The sequence below is a fragment of the Podarcis pityusensis genome (genome assembly GCF_964106645.2).
Source record: "Podarcis pityusensis genome assembly, chromosome: 17".
NCBI lineage: Eukaryota > Metazoa > Chordata > Lepidosauria > Squamata > Lacertidae > Podarcis > Podarcis pityusensis.
The window spans coordinates 6,532,866-6,548,853 of NC_138042.1; the positions used below are offsets into that span (position 1 = coordinate 6,532,866).

The following is a 15,988-nucleotide window of genomic DNA, read 5'->3' on the forward strand; positions in this document are numbered from 1 at the left end:
CGCCAGCTCCCTCGGCCAGTAAAGCGAGATGAACACCACACCCCATAGTCAAATTCGACTGGACTCAATCGTCCGGGGTCCTTTACCATTACCTTAGCTATAATCTTTGAAAATTCCTGGAGAACAAGTGACATTCCTGCAGCCTGGGGAACCCATCTTAAAAAAGGGGGAAAAAGAAGGCCTAGGGAACTACCGACTAGTGAGCTTGTTACCAGGAAAGGTCCTAGAATAGATAATCCAACAGCTGGTCTGTGAGCACTTAGAAAATATGCTGCGATTACGCAGCATGGTTTTTTTCAAAAGCAAGTCATGTCAGACAAATCTCATTTCTTTTTTTGATGGAGTTACAAGCTTGGTGGATCAGGGGAATGCTACGGACATAGTGTATCTAAATTTCAAAAAGGCTTTGGACAAAGTCCCCCGTTATATGCCTGTGATATGCTGGTAAAATTTGGGCTAAATGAGGTTACTGTTAGGAGGATTAGTAGCTGGTTGACTGACAGAGCCCAAAGAGTGCTAATTAATAGTTCTTCATCATCCTGGAAAAAGGGACAAGTGGGATGCTACAGGGTTTCGTCCTGTGCCCGTTGTTGTTCAATGTCTTTATAAATGACTTGGATGAAGGAATGAGGGGATGCTGATCAAATTTACAGATGACTCCAAACTGGGAGGAGTAGCTAATGCTGCAGAAGACAGATTTGAGATTCAAGATGACTCTCACAGATCAGAGAACTGGGCCCAAATTAACAAAATGAATTTCAATAGGAGCAAATGCAATGTTCTGCACTTCTTCAGGAAGAACCAGCTGCACAAATATAAGATGGGGGATGAAATATACTCAGAGTCGCAAAGTGATTTCATGCTCTTTATTCAGCTCATAGTGGTGAGGAGGAATGAATAAATGTCCCCTCACAGTATCTGCTTTATATACATTATTTACACAATGGGCTGCACATGATTGGCTAATTCTGGAATTCTACTGTAAGCCAATCAGGTTGTGGATTCACTTCTATCTGGAGCAGGATTGGGTGGTTCCTGCCAACCAATCATACTGCTGCATTGTTCTAGGACCAATCAGACTGCTGCATTCTGAATCCTATTGTTCTAGGACCAATCAGACTGCTGCCTTTTGGATCCTATTGTTCTAGGACCAATCAGACTGCTACAGTTTGGATCCTATTCAACTCAGTACATAACACCCCTCCCCTCTAAGTTCCAGTCCTGCCCGGGAGGTCGCATTCATAGTCCTCAAGGTATGCCGGCGGCCTACGTGTGCGTTGTGGCCTGGGGTGTTCCCTGGTCCGGGCTCCGGGTTCTGGCTCGTGTTCCAAGGATGCTGGCTGTGATGCGGCTGTTTGGTCTGGTGCAACCGGCTCGCTCAGTCGTGGTTCTGGTTCCGGTGTCCTTTCGGCCTCACGGGTCCTCTCTGTATTTACTGATTCTGCCTCTCCTGCTGGCCCCTCCTGCTCTATGGGCCTCACTGCCCCGCTGTTCCCTTGGGACTCCTCTGACCTGTCCTCCTCCTGGTTTTCTCCCGGGAATCGTCGCCGTATCTGGTCGCAGTGGCGGCGCCAGCATTGCCCCCCATCCGTTAGCACCTCGTACGACACGGGGCCAGTGACCCTGGTGATTGTGGCGGGTACCCATGCTGGGCCTGCCCCAAAATTCTTTGTGTACACTGGGTCCTGGGCCTCGAAGGTCCGGGGGTTCCTGCCTTCCCCCACCACTACCTCATCCTGAGCTCTATCGGGGTGAAGGCGGTCCAATCTGATTGCAAGGCGCCGACCCATTAGTAGTTCAGCGGGGCTCCGGCCAGTCGTTGAGCTGGGGGTGCTGTGCTGTGCTAGAAGGAATGTGGCAAGGCGGTACTCCCAGTCCCCTTGCGTCATGCGGCGAAGGGTGTCCTTGGTGGTCCGCACCATGCGTTCTGCTTGGCCATTGGTGGCAGGGTGGAACGGCGCCGAACGGATGTGGCGGATGGCGTTCTGCGCTGTGAAGGTTTGGAATTCTCCTGACGTAAATGCAGTCCCGTTGTCTGAGACGAGAGTGTCAGGGAGCCCGTGGGTTGCAAACAGCCTGCGTAGTACCCGGATGGCTGCGGACGTGGAAGTGGACGGTACCAGTGCGACTTCCAGCCATTTGGTGTAGGAGTCCACCACTATGAAGAATGTTTTCCCCTGAAAGGGGCCAGCGAAATCCACATGCAGGCGTGACCATGGTGCTCGGGCGGACTCCCAGGACTGGACTGGGGCCCTTGGGGGATCTGGGCGGGATTCTTGGCAGGCCTGGCAGTGTTTGACCCAGGCCTCTATCTCTCCATCGATCCCCGGCCACCACACATAACTCCTGGCAAGGGCCTTCATTCTTACTACCCCTGGATGTGTCTCGTGTAGGGCTGTGAGGACCCTTTTGCAGAGGGGCTGGGGAACAACGACTCTGCTTCCCCATAACAGGCACCCCTTGTGGGCCGACAGTTCATGTTTGCGGGTTGTGTAGCCGGCGAATTCTGGCCCGGGGCTGCTGCTGGGCCATCCCCTCCACACCCAGTCCAGGACCCGGGAGATGACCCTATCTTTCTTGGAATGGTGTGCAACTTCTTGTGCCTGAATGGGGCGGTCGGGAAGCAGCTCCAGGCTCATAACCTCTTGTGCAGGTGCTGGGTCAGGGCCTGTTTCCGGTAGTGGTAGCCTGCTGAGGGCGTCCGCATGGCCCATCGCCTTCCCAGGTCGGTGAATCAGTGCATACTGGTAGCTGGCAAGGAAAATTGACCACCTGAGGACGCGAGGAGACAGCACTTGGGGGGTCTGCTTTTCGGGGGCAAACAAGCCAAGCAACGGCTTGTGGTCAGTCACCACGGTGAAGGGCCGCCCGTACAAGAAATCATGGAATTTTTTTACTCCCTTTACGATTGCCAGACCCTCCTTGTCGATTTGCGAGTAGTTCCGCTCGGTTGTGTTGAGTGTCTGGGAAAAGTACGCCACCGGTACCTCTCTTCCATCCGGGAGTTGGTGCCCCAGGACAGCTCCAATGCCATAGGGTGAGGCGTCGCATGCTAGCACCACCGGCAGCCTCTCGTCGAAGTGTGCCAAGACCGAGTTTGAGACAAGCAAGTCCTTGACTGCCTGGAATGCGGCCTCCTGGCGCTGGCCCCACACCCAAGGGGCCCGCTTGTCCAGGAGTCTGTGTAGGGGCTCCGCTACCGCCGCCTTGTGGGGAAGGAAGGAATGGTAAAAGTTCAATAGTCCCAAGAAGGCCTGAAGTTCAGTCTTGCTCTTGGGCGCTGGGGCATCACAAATGGCCCGTACCTTGTCCCCAGTCGGGTGGACCCCTTCTGCGTCCACCATAAATCCCAGAAAGTCCACCTGAGGCACTCCTAGTAGACATTTTTCCCGCTTCACCTTGAGACCCGCCGTCTGGAAACGGTGCAGAACGGTGCGGAGGCGGTCCTCAAACTCCTCTGGTGTGGGGCCGGCAATCAACACATCATCGAAGAAGGGGGTGACGCCAGGAATCCCTTTAAGGAGAGAGTCCATTATATTCTGGAATATGCCTGGTGCCACGCTGACACCGAATTGCAGCCGCTTTACCCTGAACGCTCCTCTGTGCGTCACAATCGTCTGTGCCTCTGCTGTGGCCTCATCTACTGGCAGCTGTTGATATGCTTGGGCCAAGTCCAGCTTGCCAAAAATTTTCGACCCAGCCAGGGTGGCAAGGACATGGCTGACCACTGGCACTGGGTATGCGTGGGCCGTGAGGGCCTTGTTTATGGTACATTTGTAGTCTGCGCAGATGCGGACCGAACCATTAGGCTTGACGGGTGTGACGATTGGGGTTTCCCAGGGAGCATTAGGCACCGGCTCCAGCACTCCTTGCTCTACGAGTCGGTCCAATTCCTCGTCTATACGGGGTTTCAAGGCGAACGGGACCCGGCGGGCCTTGAGCCTGACCGGTCGTACTGCGGGGTCAAGCTGTAGCGCAATGGGGGGGCCCGTATACTGTCCCAATTTCCCATCGAAAACCCCTGGAAATTCCTTGCATATGGCGTCCACGTCCACTTGTAAGCTAGTGTGGTTCACCCCGGTGACAGCTAGCCCCAGTGGTCCAAACCATGCCAATCCCAGTAAGCTAATGTAGGGGCCCTTGACCACAAGCAAGTCCAGTTGCCGCGTCCGCCCTCGGTATTGCACCCTGAAGGTCCCCACCCCCATTGTGGGGACCTTACGTTTCTGGAAGTCCCGGAGGGTGAATGGGGCCGGCCTGAGTTTGGGACCCCCAGTGGGACACAGTTTCCTTAAGGTCCTTGCCGAGATTATGGATAGAGTTGAACCCGTGTCAAGCTCCATGCGGCATGGGGCCCCCTCTATCTGTACCTCTACATAAATTTTCTCTACGTTGGGGTGGGGCAACTGGTATACCTGGAAGTCCGTGAGCTCCGTCGAGTTGCCTTGGTGCGTTGGGCCCCGGGACCTGGGGCTCTTGGATTGGTCATCTGATGCCTGGTGTCGGGTGGGCCGAGCCCGACACACCCGGGCGATGTGTCCCGATTTTCTGCACTGCCTGCACTCTGCGTTGCGGAAACGGCAGGTCCTCCTCTCGTGACTCTCCCCGCAGCTTGCGCAGTTCCCTCCTTCTCGTCGAGGCAGCTGTGGTCTGTGCGCTGCTTGAGTGCGCTGCTGTACTCGGTGCACCTCCTCCCTGTCGGATCCTGAGTCGTCGGTGAGGTCTTCATGGTGGACCCTCGGTTGGGATGGCAGGCTCGGCCGTGCCTCTTGGGTCGACCTCTCGGCAGCTTCTGTTGCCAGGGCCTCCTCCAGAGCGACCTGGAACGTTAGGTCCTTCTTAGCGTAGAGGCGCCGTTGCAGCTTCTCATCCTTCAGGCCACCGACGAGGCGGTCACGAAGCATGTTCTCCAGCTCTGAGAAGTTGCAGAACCGGGCGGCTTGGCGGAGAGAGGTCACAAACCCAGTTATGGTTTCCCCAGGGGCTTGCCGCTTTGCGTAGAAGGCATTTCGACGAGCCACCACTGAGGGCTGCGGCGAAAAGTGCCCCTTCAGCTGTTCCATTATTGTTTTGTATGGAACAGTAGCGACGTCTTCAGGCGCAAGGAGAGCCCGGGCGATTTCAAACGTCTCCTCTCCGCAGACGCTGAAGAATATCGCCCTCTTCTTGGCGTCTTCTTCGTCGGTGACCCCTTTGGCTTCTAGGAGGAAGGTGAAACGGGAGGCGTACGCTTCCCAGTCTCCAGATGCTGGGTTGAATGGCGAGAAGCTGCTGTTGGCTGCCATTCTGAGTTCCTTGTGCCCCGGAGCTGAAGCCTGGATACACGGTGCGAGGCAGCGGTGCGGCAGTTGGCGGTGCTGCGGTGCTGTGTGTGGCAGTCAGCTCAGCGGGATCCCATCCTCGTCGCCAGTGAAATATACTCAGAGTCGCAAAGTGATTTCATGCTCTTTATTCAGCTCATAGTGGTGAGGAGGAATGAATAAATGTCCCCTCACAGTATCTGCTTTATATACATTATTTACACAATGGGCTGCACATGATTGGCTAATTCTGGAATTCTACTGTAAGCCAATCAGGTTGTGGATTCACTTCTATCTGGAGCAGGATTGGGTGGTTCCTGCCAACCAATCATACTGCTGCATTGTTCTAGGACCAATCAGACTGCTGCATTCTGAATCCTATTGTTCTAGGACCAATCAGACTGCTGCCTTTTGGATCCTATTGTTCTAGGACCAATCAGACTGCTACAGTTTGGATCCTATTCAACTCAGTACATAACAGGGGACATCTGGCATACTAGTAGAACATGTGAAAAAGATCTTGGGGTCTTAGTGGACAACAAGCTTAACGAGAGTCAACAGTGCAATGTAGCAGCAAAAAAAGCTAATGCTATTCTAGAAATCTATTACTTCAAGGGAAGTAATAACACCACTGTTCTGCCAGACTCTTTCCTTTTAAAAGCAATCCAAGTAGATTTTCATTTTTGCCATCTCCATTCTGAAATCTCTCATTAATGAGCCAGCCCTGCACCTACATACTGTATACTATTCAGATCAAGGGAAGTAATAGTACCAACTCTATTCTGCCTTGGTCAAACCACACCTGGAATACCATGTCCAGTTCTGGGCACCACAATTTAAGAAGGATATTGACAAGCTGGAATGTGTGCAGAGGATGGCAACCAAGATGATCAAGGGTCTGGAAACCAAGCCTTATTAGGAAAGGTTGAAGGAGCTGGATATGTTTAGCCTGGAAAAGGGAGGCTGAGAAGACATATGGTCATCCTCTCCAACTATCTAAAAGGCTGTCACATGGAGGATGGAGCAAGCTTTTTTCCTCTTGCTCCTGAGCATAACACCCGAACCAATGGATTCAAGCTATAATAAAAGAGATTCCAGCTAAACATCAGGAAGAACTGTCTGACAGTAAGAGCTGTTTGGCAGTGGAACAGACTCCCACAAGAGGCAGTGGACTCTCCTTCCTTGGAGGTTTTGAAGCAGAGGTTGGATGAGCATCTGTTGTGGATGCTTTAGCTGAGATTCCTTCATTGCAGGACTCGATGACCCTGGTGGTCCCTACAAATTCTCCAGTTCTATGATTCTTCTGATGTCTGTATGTACAGCCTAGTTTTTATTCAGTTATAATCTGTGCTTTTCTGAGTGGATCTTGTATATACCAGTGTCAATCCCTGTGTTTTGTTAGGAGGAGGAGTGGTGCTGGCGCCAGGCACACCCCACACAGAGAGATTCTGTTCTTCAAAACAGATATTCAACTCCACACTGTTTGCAGAATATGTCAAAGGTTGGTGAATGTGCATTTTCCTTTTGGAGAGTTGCCTCGATGACTAATCCCCACCTTAAAAAATAATACAATAAAACATATTTTTCGAGCTATTTGTGCTGCCTTTCCACTCTTACTTGGCTTTGGTCCTCAGCAGCTGAAATTTATTCCATCATCTGTGATGCATCAAAGAGACCTCCCTCTGCTTTTTTTTTCCAGGAAAGTTATTTAGTCTCTGATCAAGCCACCTGCCTAAAGCTTCTCTGCATCTATTCCAGCTGTTTTCTGTTCTAACCTCTTCTCCATTACATTGCCTGTTTATCAAAATCATCCATGGGGACTATTGACAGTTGACATATTCCATTGGTGCTGGTGTTGCTTAACAGCTAAGAGTTGTATTTTGCCATGGAAGACAAAAGCTAAGAGGCAGTGAGGTACCCAATGCCTTAGACTTAAGCCCGTGATTCTGAGAAATGTATCTCTCTGGAAAGTTTTTGGAAATTGGGACCACCTAAAGAAGTTTAGCGGGTGGCGCTGTGGGTTAAACCACTGTGCCGCTTGGGCTTGCCGATCGAAAGGTCAGCGGTTCGAATCGCCGCAACGGGGTGAGCTCCCGTTGTTCGGTCCCAGCTCCTGCCAACCTTGCAGTTCGAAAGCACACAGTGCAAGTAGATAAATAGGCACTGCTCTGGCGGGAAGGTAAACGGCGTTTCTATGCACTGCTCTGGTTTCACCAGAAGTGGCTTAGTCATGCTGGCCACATGACCCGGAAAAACTGTCTGCAGAAGTGGACAAATGCCGGCTCCCTCGGCCTGTAAAGTGAGATGAGTGCTGCAACCCCAGAGTCGTTCATGACTGGACTTAATTGTCAGGGGTCCCTTTACCTTTTAAAGAAGTTTCAAGTTTCAGATGTTTGTGTGTGCGAGTGTTGTCATTCTGCACAAGCATAGCAGAAGTGTTGGGTGCAAGATTCAGCTTTCTGATAACCTTGGATTTCATTGTTTTGTTAAAAGCATGTTTCAAGCTGGGAATATGTGTGTGTGGAAGTGTGAGCGTGTTACTAGCTGAAGTGCTAAAGAGGAGGCTGAACAAGATCTCCAGCTTTGGGGGCTGGCCTACAGTACCTTGCAGAGTTCCTCCTCCTAGCACATCTAGAATTGTGCAAAGAGAAAATTAGAATACCTACTCACTTAACTTTGTATAATTTATACAGTTTGCAGAGTTCCATTTTTTTCCTTAGTGTAATGTAGAATTTTATTTTTCTAACATATACAGTGCCCTGCAATGTGACTACCTTATAAAGCTGTCTCTTGGGTAACAGGTTTCCAATATAAATGGTGAAACATTAAGCGCAGAGAGCGAAAATTTTGGGCTTGACTTACTAGCCATTATTTGTGGTCACTGCCAACAGAACTCCTGAGAAGCGATTACAGAAAACACTGTTGTACCCGGTCTACAACCAACAGGGGGCCTGGAGTCTGAGCTTACTTTAAAAATATTTTTAAAGTAAGTTTCTAGGCTTCCTGGAAGGAAATGTGAGGCGAAATGTTCAGGCAAACTTCTAAGCGATTTCTGCAAATGAATCCTCCTTGACCTTTCAGTGTTTTAGGCAACCACTCATAGGTACCACTTTAGTGTAGGATTTGGATCTGGGTTCAAATCTGGACTGAGTTCTGAATATTTGGCGTATCCTTTGATTAAGTCATTCCAGTGGGAATACCAATGACCAGTCTCCTCATGGGGCTCCTTTAATGATTCATATGCCTCCCTAGCCCTACAGCATCTTAAAAAGTAGAGACATCACCTTGCCAACAAAGGTCCGTATAGTAAAAGCTATGGTTTTCCCAGTAGTGATACATGGAAGTGAGAGCTGGACCATAAAGAAGGCTGATCGCTGAAGAATTGATGCTTTTGAATTATGGTGCTGGAGGAGACTCTTGAGAGTCCCATGGACTGCAAGAAGATCAAACCTATCCATTCTTAAGGAAATCAGCCCCGAGTGCTCCCTGGAAGGACAGATCCTGAAGCTGACGCTCCAATACTTTGGCCACCTTATGAGAAGAGAAGACTCCCTGGAAAAGACCCTGATGTTGGGAAAGATGGAGGGCACAAGGAGAAGGGGACGACAGAGGACGAGATGGTTGGATAGTGTTCTCGAAGCTACCAGCATGAGTTTGACCAAACTGCGGGAGGCAGTGGAAGACAGGAGTGCCTGGCGTGCTCTGGTCCAGGGGGTCACAAAGAGTAGGACACGACTAAACAACAACAACATGCCTACTGTGAAAGCCCTTTCATGCTGATACTGTAGTCCAAGACGCAGTCACTTGGGAATAAGGCCCATTGAACTGAACAGGAAGTAGAAATGCATCAGCTTTGTCCTGTACACCCCATAAAAAATTGTGTATAAGTGACAAATGGCATTATCAGATGAAGGAAGACTGCTGGCATTGGGAAAGAGAAAAGTTGTTTGCTTGGGATTTAAAATCCTCAGTAAACTATACGCTGAGCTTCAGTCATCAGCAGATTTATTGTACTAGCCACAGACCTCTGACACCTTTTAAAGGTAAAGGTAAAGGGACCCCTGACCATTAGGTCCAGTTGCGGACGACTCTGGGATTGCGGTACTCATCTCACTTTACTGGCAGAGGGAGCCGCTGTTTGTCCGCAGACAGCTTCCGGGTCATGTGGCCAGCATGACTAAGGCGCTTCTGGCGGACCAGAGCAGTGCATGGAAATGCTGTTTTCCTTCCCGCCGGAGCGGTACCTATTTATCTACTTGCACTTTGACGTGCTTTCAAACTGCTAGGTTGGCAGGAGCAGGGACTGAGCAACGGGAGCTCACCCCGTCGTGGGGATTCGAACCGCCGACCTTCTAATCGGCGAGCTCTAGGCTCTGTGGTTTAGACCACAGCACCACCCGTGTCCCTTCTGACAACTTTTAAAGCACTCCAAAAAATTCCAAATATATAAACAGTAAAGTGGAAATACATAAATAATGAAGCAGTTAAATACAATTTGATCATGTAAAAATCTGATAGAGCAAAACCCAAACTGAATCAAGCACATTCTTAAAACTCTCAGACATGACCTGCAGTCCGAGAAGAGAGAGGTCTGTAACTAGCTGCCTCCGCCCCTTTTGACTTCACCTGCTCCATTGACTTGATGGTCCGTCCCCCCCGCCTTCCTGCCTTCGTACAGCACATGGTTTTTTGGATGGGCTGTAGGTTTCTCTGAGTTTCCAAGCACCGCTGCCAGTGCTTCTTTCCCTCTCTAGGCACCTTCTCTGACGACAGCAGATACGTACAGTACTGCGAGGGGGAGCATATGGGAAGCAAAATTGCTTTTGAGCAGAATGGGATTTGGCAACTCTTTGCCAAGGCACATGATCAAAGGGTGGGCATTCTGTTTTGCTTCATTGAGAAGAAATCGCCCAGTTTAAAATTAGGCTCCTGCAGAGCAGTCAATGTGCAGATGCTTCTGTAGCTGGCAAGCAGCCTGCGTGCTGCTCGCCGCTTCCTTGCAAATACGTTTTTATTAACAGGTTGCAGCCTGAAGCTTCAGACCCTTTGACTAGCAAAGTCGAGACACCGGTGGCATCTCGTTTCAGTCTTGAGGTGTTTGCCTTTCTTTTGCTCAGAAATTCAAAATGCTGGCATCAGATCCTGCTAGTAAGGCTGGCCATCCCTTACGCAGGACAGGCAGCCAGATGACTCAGGGTGCAGCCTGTGTTATATTCCATTGAAGGAATGAAGAAAAGTGCAAGCAACTCTGGTCAGAAGAGTACACTTGTCAGGGGTGTGTGTGTGTGTGTGTGTGCGCGCCAGGGGTGTGTGTGTGTGGTTGTGTGCGTCAGTGTGATGCCCTCATCTGAAATACCTGCCTATCAATGACAGAAGTTACTGGGTGTTTGGGGCATTTGAAGAAGTGAGAACTGGACCATAAAGAAGGCTGATCGCCAAAGAATTGATGCTTTTGAATTATGGTGCTGGAGGAGACTCTTGAGAGTCCCATGGACTGCAAGAAGATCAGACCTATCCATTCTTAAGGAAATCAGCCCTGAGTGCTCACTGGAAGGACAGATCCTGAAGCTGAGGCTCCAATACTTTGGCCACCTCATGAGAAGAGAAGACTCCCTGGAAAAGACCCTGATGTTGGGAAAGATGGAGGGCACAAGGAGAAGGGGACGACAGAGGACGAGATGGTTGGACAGTGTTCTCGAAGCTACAAACATGAGTTTGACCAAAATGCGGAAGGCAGTGGAAGACAGGAGTGCCTGGCGTGCTCTGGTCCAGGGGGTCACGATGAGTCGGACACGACTAAACAACAACAACAAAAGTTGTGGCCATGTTGTTGTGTACACTCATAGCATTGGAAGGTCCCAGGGTCAGTCCCTGGTGTCTTCATGTAGGGCTGGGGAAAGCCCCCTGCCTGAAACCCTGCAGAGCAACTGGCTAGTCAGCATAGACCAGGGGTAGCCAGTGCTGTGCCCTCCAGATGTGGCTGGACTACAAGTCCCATCATCACTGACCTTAGCTGTGCTGCCGGAAATGGTGGGTGTTGTAGGAGCGTCACCTGTTAGCCACAGGAGGTAGATGGAGCAATGGTCCATCTGTATGAAACTAGCACCAGGTTCCAAGTGGGCTGCCTTTTCCTGCCTCCAACCTCCTTCTCTGGGAGCCATTCTGGGTGCACGAAGGAAGCCCCATTTGGCTTTTCACTGGTTTCTGAGAAATATCCAGGAAGGCACTGGCACTGGAGAATTGGGCAAGTAGCTGAGGAAGGGGCAGAAACGAGGGCTATGGTTCTTCGGGAGGGGTTCTCTGTCTGAAGCCCCAGACAGGGGGCTAGGGCCATGGCACGACCCCTAGCGGTGACCATGGGGGAGTCCCTAGTTGATGTGCATCAGCAGGGCTCCCCCTACTGGTGGTTAACCCTTCCAAGACTCCTGCAGACGGGCAGCAGTCAGATATAGTCGTGTGGTTTCCAATGCCTAAGCCAATACCACTCACATTCTTTAACCAATAAAGTTGTGGCCTTTTTTGCCCAATAACCTAAAATACATCATTGTCAACAAAAATTATTCAATCTAGGGGTGGGTCCACCCCAAACCACAAAACACTCAAGGCATGTAAAAAGAAAAGAAAGGAGTTTCTAGGCAGATGGACAATTTCAAAATGGACTTCAAAAGAGATGAAGATGCCCTCTCAATTGTGACTTCATCTTAACTACTCAACGGGAGTAGGGGAGAGGGCCTAAAGCCCCCACTCCCAGTTTTAAAAGTAGCAGGTCTTGAGGAAAGCAAGTACAGTACTCTGCATAAACTCAGAAGCACTTTAGGCTCTGTACCTCTCCCATCCTACAAGCACTTCATGCAGGGAAATGTTTTGGACTTGTGAACCACATCCTTCTTCTGTCTCCTTCTCTCCCTCCTCTTTATCCCTCCTTCTGAGTCTACTTTGAGCTTGTTTCCTCTTATTCTGGAGGCTTTAAACATGTAGATTCTCAAGGCACATGAAATATGTTGAACAAAAGTATCCTCTAGACGTCTATTTTTATCTGGAGGGACAGAAATAGCTAAATCACATCCTGGAACAATTTCTGCTGTCACCTTACCATGTAATGCTTGATTCCCTGCGTGGGATCCTCTTGAGCAAAAATTGATTTAAAGTGAAGCCATGTGTGTATGTGAAGTTGTCTTGGGAGTGAAGTTGTCTTGGGAGAGTAGGCAATAAACCTGCTTTGATGAGACTGTATCATAGAATTGTAGCATTGGAAGGGACCCCAAGGGTCATCTAGTCCAAACCCCTGCAATGCAGGAATAATTTGCTCCCAAGCCTATGAAGGAATAATAATAATAATAATAATAATAATAATAATAATAATAATTTATTTATACCCCGCCCTTCCCGGTTCAGAAAACAGGGCTCAGGGCAACTAACAACAAATTTAAAACACTTAATTGATGCAACAAAAAACAGCTGAAAATACAGTATAAAACATGAATAACAATAAATTAAGAATTCAGAAATCAATTTAGGGGGAAAATCCATCCAATAAACATTAGATGATCACCAGGGCTAGTTGGCTAAATTAGTCCTATTTGGGCCAGCGACGAGGCCACGGGAGAATTAGCTGTGGGATCCCAGAGCTGGTAATCTTCATAAAAAGGGGAAGGGGAGGGAAGGAAGGGGAAAGATCAGGCTAAGTTCAAATTGATAGCCAGGTGGAATAGCTCTGTCTTACAGGCCCTGTGGAAGTAAGTTAAATCCTGTAGGGCCCTGGTCTCATGGGAATAGACAGGGCAAGACCTCTGGATTTTACCTCTCCCCTGCAGAATTCAGGAGGGCCATACCCTGTTTCTCGCTTGGATTAAATGTGCAGCCAGGATAGCCCATACGTGGCCTTACTGTAGCTGTAGTGGCCCAAAGCAGGTGGCCCATTTTACTCATTTTCAAGAGTGGAAGAGGATTAATTATAGTTAAATGGAACCTCTATGTTCAGAAGTACCTCTGAATACCAAGTGCTGAGGGCAAACAACCGAGGAGGGTTCTTGCTCTCCTACTCTGTCTGTGGGCTTCCTGAAGCAGAAGTCTGTTGGGCCATTGTTGGAAACCAAATGCTAGATTAGATAGATTCTGATATGATTAAGAAAGAAAGTCCTTATGTGGGAGACTGACAGAGCTGAACCATGGAAAGAGTTTAGATTACAGGGGTCAGCAAACTTTTTCAGCAGGGGGCTGGTCCACTGTCCCTCAGACCTTGGGGGGGGGCGGACTATATTTTGGGGGGGAAATGAACAAATTCCTATGCCCCACAAATAACCCAGAGATGCATTTTAAATAAAAGGACACATTCTACTCATGTAAAAACACACTGATTCCCGGACTGTCCGCGGGCCGGATTTAGAAGTCAATTGGGCCGCATCCGGCCTCCGGGCCTTAGTTTGTCTACCCATGGTTTAGAAGGAACACAATATTGTTCACAGAGAGCTCCCATATGTTTCAGTGAGGGTTGTGAAGGAGAGCTTCCCAGTTTGCTAGCTAAGAGGAGGAGGGCTCCCATTTTGGATTTTCCACTGAAATATCTTTGGCTGGAGAATGGCACCCCAGTTATGCTGGTATACACAGGTCGCCATTAACCTTTCCTTTTCTCCTATCTGATCCTGCAAGAGACACGGATCACCATTGCCAATATAAACTATTTACAAGGAAGGAGGGGCGATGCCACCGTGCTATTAATAGCCACTTTATTGCTCAATAATGACATTATTTGATCACCATGCAGCTTCTGTGCCAAAGGCTGTCTCTGGCCACTCGCAGCTGCCCTGCTTTATAGACTGGTACTATTTTGGCAGTATCCCTGAATCTTTTATCTGCTTGCACACCAGAGCTCTGAAGGTAGCACAGCAAAAGCAGCACTGAATCCCAGCAACTGGGTCACAGCAACAAAAGCTGGAAGGACACATTTGGACCCAAATGCTCCTGGTTCAGGGCCGGCCCACCCATGAGGCAAGGTCAGGTGACCACTTCAGGTGGCAGGATCCTCTGTGGCAGAAGATCCCAATGTCAGTATTTATTCCCTGCTTGTTCCCGATATACTTCTTCACTCACCCCTTCCTCCCTGGCAGGGAGGGTATGTGTGCCATTTTGTGCTTTGCCTCAGATGCTAAAATGTCTTGGGAGGGCCCTGTTGTGGTTTATAGGCTGCTAAGATCAATTAATTCCTGCATGTGTTGAGGACCACTTCATAACATCAACAGAATCAAGCGATAAAGCTTTTTGTTTTTCCTGGACTGCTGCACATGTGTAACAAGGGAGTCAGTTGAATATTCCCGTACTTGAAACAACAGCTCCACACACACAGAAAAACAGCAAATGGCTCAGCCTACCTTCTTTCTTCTTCTTCTTCTTCTTCTTATTATTATTATTATTAATGCTCTGCATTTTTCCCTGACAGAAACTCAAGGTGGCTTACAGATAAAATAAGAACAGCTGAAAACATGGGTGGGGAAAATAATTAAACATTAATATGATCAAAACTATATATCTATTAGAAAACATACAGATGAGTACAATAAAAACAGCATCTCAAGTTTTAAAAGCAGTCAGTTCCAAACCCTGTTGGGACAAGAAGGACAGCAAGGAAGGAATGAGCTCCAGAATCTTGGGGGCAGCCACCAAGAAGGCCTTTATTCCATATGCCCTTTTTCTATGTGTTGGGAGCTACTCCCTACCCCACACTTTAAAAGAAGATGTTTTTTGTGGGCCACCATCTCATGCTAGGAAGAATTTTGTTATTTACTTCTCCCAGGGTGGCCTCTCACCCTCTGTCGCCCCCTACGCGGGAGAACACCTTTATGCTCCGCCTGCTTTACCCCAAAGCAGGAAATCTTTTTGCGTCTCACTGAGACTCGGAGGTGAAGCAGGTCTGGGAGTTCTGTTGAAATCCTTACCCCTCATTTCTGAGGGTTAAGACTGACAGAGAGACAGCCATGTGGAGGAAGCTCCAGGTCAAATGTGGACCCGAAAGGAAGGGAGGCCTAATTGCCTTGATGGAGACAACAATTCGGGATTAGATCCAACAGGTGCCTGCGGAGCACCCAATACATGATAATACCTAAGCACAAGGGCACCAGTATTCCTCCACTGTTTGTCCCAAGCGTGCTAGATCCAAAGGTATACTACTCCTGAACATGGAGGTTCCACTTAGTTAACCAACTCTCTCAGTCCCAACAGGCTTTTGTTGGTGACTACGCTTTTGGGGGGGGGGGTGTTTTGCAGAATGGAAGAGGAAGACCGAGAGGTGCCCAGCCCCCCCCCCCAATAAACTGGACACTGCTGATCAGGGCCGGATTCAGGTTTGATGAGGCCCTAAGCTACTGAAGGTAATGGGGCCCTTTATATGTCCAGCTGTCCTTTGTCAACAACAATTTGTGGCTGTATTTTTGTGTTGAATATATGCTATATGGACATTTATGGACCTAATAGGTATCTAAAGCCATTTTCACATAACAAACTATGTATTTTATCAGAGATTGTAGAAGTGAAACACAAGAAGTATATTAATAGTGAATTTGGGGGGGGGGCCAAGAGAGGGGGGCCCATAGCTGTCAACTTTTCCCTTTTCTTGCGAGGAATCCTATTCGGAATAAGGGAATTTCCCTTTAAAAAAGGGAAACGTTGACAGCTAAGGTGAGGCCCTAAGCTAT

General features: G+C 49.0%; 1 protein-coding gene across 1 annotated transcript in view; it reads left to right on the forward strand.

Moving 5' to 3' along the window:
- Positions 1-15,988, forward strand: part of PDE4A (phosphodiesterase 4A) — a 353,439-nt gene that overhangs the window by 65,176 nt on the left and 272,275 nt on the right. The gene's annotated exons all lie outside the window — the stretch shown is intronic.